This window comes from Leptinotarsa decemlineata, unplaced genomic scaffold (genome assembly GCF_025532065.1).
Source record: "Leptinotarsa decemlineata unplaced genomic scaffold, Ldec_3_MD MMD2_tig00000576_RagTag_RagTag, whole genome shotgun sequence".
NCBI classification, from domain to species: domain Eukaryota; kingdom Metazoa; phylum Arthropoda; class Insecta; order Coleoptera; family Chrysomelidae; genus Leptinotarsa; species Leptinotarsa decemlineata.
This window is the reverse complement of record NW_027412551.1, coordinates 1,222,236-1,225,797: the sequence shown is the minus strand read 5'-3', so window position 1 is coordinate 1,225,797 and position 3,562 is coordinate 1,222,236. Positions and strand designations below refer to the sequence as shown.

General features: G+C 32.7%; 1 non-coding gene across 1 annotated transcript; it reads left to right on the top strand.

The window, feature by feature from the left end:
- The first annotated feature begins 2,147 nt into the window (after nucleotides 1-2,147).
- LOC111507321 (U6 spliceosomal RNA) lies at nucleotides 2,148-2,253 on the top strand. Its single transcript, XR_002722374.2, has one exon. It is a non-coding gene; the product is annotated as a U6 spliceosomal RNA (small nuclear RNA).
- Nucleotides 2,254-3,562: the final 1,309 nt, after the last annotated feature.

The following is a 3,562-nucleotide window of genomic DNA, read 5'->3' as shown; positions in this document are numbered from 1 at the left end:
ATTCAACATGTTTCATCAGTAAGCATAATTTCTCTCATTCCAAGTATCCTAAAAATCCCTCTGAAAATGTTCAACATATTTCAAACAGTTCGTCCTGAAATAAACTCGGAATGTCACCAATTTGTCAGTTATATAATTCCCGAGTATATTTATTTAGAAGGTGGATGTCAATTCCTTCTAGCGAGGGAAACGAAACTCGAGTCACGAATAAAAACAATGACTATTTTTGTTCGCGCTTGTTCTCAAATAATCCTTGTTGTCATTATTGGTCAACCGTCATTTTGTTTATTTCACCGCATCGGGAAACTCCAGGTATTTATTCAGTTGTTTATTGCGCCACTCACAAATGCAAATTGTCACAAATGGGAGAACAACCGGGAGAAGAATACGAATGGTGAACAAAACTAATTTTTTGTGTGGTGTTGTGTGTTTTTTTATTGACCTGTTCTGAATATTTCCAAATTAAACAATTAGAAAATATTAAAATCACAATGAAAAACTTTGTATATTTGTAGAATGGCAAACTTTATTTTACCTTGATGAGATTCTGCGTAAATTTTGTCTTTGAAAAAGAACTGAGAAATGTATAGACAATTATCTTATCTAAACGTTTGGGAGGCCAATATTTGCCGCTGTCTGCAGAAATAATTAATTAAGTAAAAACATTTTTATGTCAAACGGCTTTATTGAAAAAATGATTATAATGATGTAGATAATTTTCTAAATACCAGAAAATATTTCGGAAGTCCTAGGTAGCAGTCACCACACCACTCTCCTCAGCAATCTACGATATTGATCAGATGAAAAAATAATAAAATCGTTGGGCGTTGTGAAACCTGAGAAAATATGAATAATAGCCAAACGGTTTTATCATTATTTTATATGATCAATACCGTAGATTTCTGAGGAGAATAGTGTGATGACTGCTACCTAGGACCTCCCGAATTATTTTTAAATTTGTAGTACATCATCTACATCATCATAGTCTTTTGTTTTTTCAATGAAACCGTTGAACATGATTTTTTTACTGATTCCACAAGTTTTCAGTTTCTAATTTTGTTACTCAATTCTTCTCATTCTATTCAGTTGATTCAGTTGATTATGTGCCTCTGTGTCAGAAGGGAATATGTAATTCGCCATTTTGTAGCTTTGACCATCATGAATTTGCATCTTCCTCAAAGTGTACTACTATTCTATTAGTCAAACATTGTCATTTGATACCCATATTGGGGTAGTTGTGAGAAAATATGTGATCCGCCATTTTGTTGCTGTGGCCATCTTGATTTTACAATGATACAGAAATCATCAAATTGTATTGTCATCAAAACTGAATGTATGTACCAAATTTCAAATCAATCCGCCAACAGAAAGGGGGTCAAACTTCAATTACTAAATTTGACCCTAATCAACAAGCTAACAAATAAAAGCGTTTCAAAACTCACATTCTGGTGAACTTTGATGTTGAAAGTCTTTTCACAAATGTACCTAATGACAATCGTAAGATCTAAGTTGAAAATTACCTCTGATACACCAAAAAAAGATGGATTATTTTTATACTGGAACAATTAAAATTATTATAAAGAAAACCTATTTTCAATTTGGAGTAGACTTTTATCAGCAAGGCTATGGATTATTCCTTATCTCCTATTTTGTAGACCGCCAAGTCTACAGTACACGTGGACTAGTACGATGCCGGTTCATTTCTATGTATTGTTTTTTTTTGGCCTTTGAGAGAGCCGCCAACTTTAAGAGTGCACAATATCGTTTACTTTGACTATATAAATGCAACTTTTTATAGACTTTCAGAGATGGACAATATATGGCAAATTCAGTTCGTACTGGGAATATCACCACCCCGACTTCTCACGGATATTAAAGTTTTATTTCAACGAATTTACACAAAACAATAAAAAATTATATTCATAAATCTTCCTTTTGATTCACTCCGTTATCCCATTCAGAAAGACAGACACTTTGAAGAAAATTTGCTGTTTTGTATCAAAAAATAACAATGACCTGAATTATTTTTTTGAAATCCGAATGAACGAGAACTGTCAATAAATTTCGCAATAGGGATTGAACAATATGGTCAAATTAATTTTTTAGATATTGTGTTAAAAAACTCGTCAAATCGTAGTGTTACAAAAGTACTCGCTTCGGCGGTGCATTTACTAAAATTGGAACGATACGGAGAAGATTAGCATGGCCCCTGGGAAGGATGGCACGCAAAATCGTGAAACGTTCCACATTTTTCAAAATCAGTATCTACATAATTTCAACCTCCATCAACCAAAAACCTTTTCCGACCCGAATATCCCTAACCCCACTTCATGGACTACCCCAAAAAATCTCATTGATACAAACCTCTACCAGTTCAATGAAAAAAGAAAATAAAAATAAAAAGTTGAGAGATTCCAAGTGTTAGGAATCACACGTTAAAAGATAAGACCTCGTTAGTCCTTAGCTCACACAAGTTCTCAATTTTGAGAGTTGTCGTTCGTATGGGGACGAGAGCTGATTAACGAAAAAACAGAAACAGATTTTTTTAAGTCACATTAGTTCACAACGTTTCGATTGTTTGTATCTACAATCGAAACATCGTGAACTAACGTGACTTGGAATCTCTCAACTTTTCATTTTCTTTTTTCAATTCTTTAATTTTATTCAATTTTGTTCAATTGTTCTATTTTACTTGTATTTTATTTCACTATTATTTCATTTCAGGTTAATTTTGCTTAATATAATTGTTATTTTCAGCTAATCATTTTTAATCCTTCTTTTTTAGTTGTTTCAGATATTTCAAATCATTTTATATAGTAGAAAATGGAAGTCCGAACGAGTGAAATTCATCATGAAACATTGTCAGTCACCTTCAAACAAACAAGAAATGAATGACTTATACGTGTATGAAACTACCTCAAAATTAAAACAAATGCACTGGGGTGTAAATATATCAGCATTAGGTCCATCAAACTCTGCTGTCCCTACATTATACCCTACATAACATACATTGGTTATACCGATAAAACCAGATCTAATTGAATATAGAACTTTCAAAGACTCAAGTATATTAGTAGCCTTTTAGTTCTATTCTCAATAATTCTCAATACCATACCTTCAAATCTGTACTTAGTTGCATGCCAAGGAATGGTTTGAAAACGTCAAATCATTTTTACCTAGTCTGAAGGACCTTTCATGTTCAGCATACCGTTTTTGGAAATTTCGACCACATAAACACTATTACACTCTGGACACTTAAGCTTATACATTCCAGATTTCACTAACTTGTCCACTTCATCTTTGGCATTAAAAAAAAATCAGATAACCTGGCATGTGGTCTGAATGCCACTTCCACATTGTTTTTTCTGAAGAAACCTTCAATTATCTTTGTTTTTTTACCAAAATATCTCAGAGTTTCCTATTTCTTGATTTGTGATTGTTTGATCTGGGGGTATATTAATCTGTAAGTGAACTCATGGCTTTATTTTCTTACTAACTTCTGGATTGTATCTGAGTTGAAACCATTATTATGGCCTTTTTGTGTAATTATATCAATTTCCCT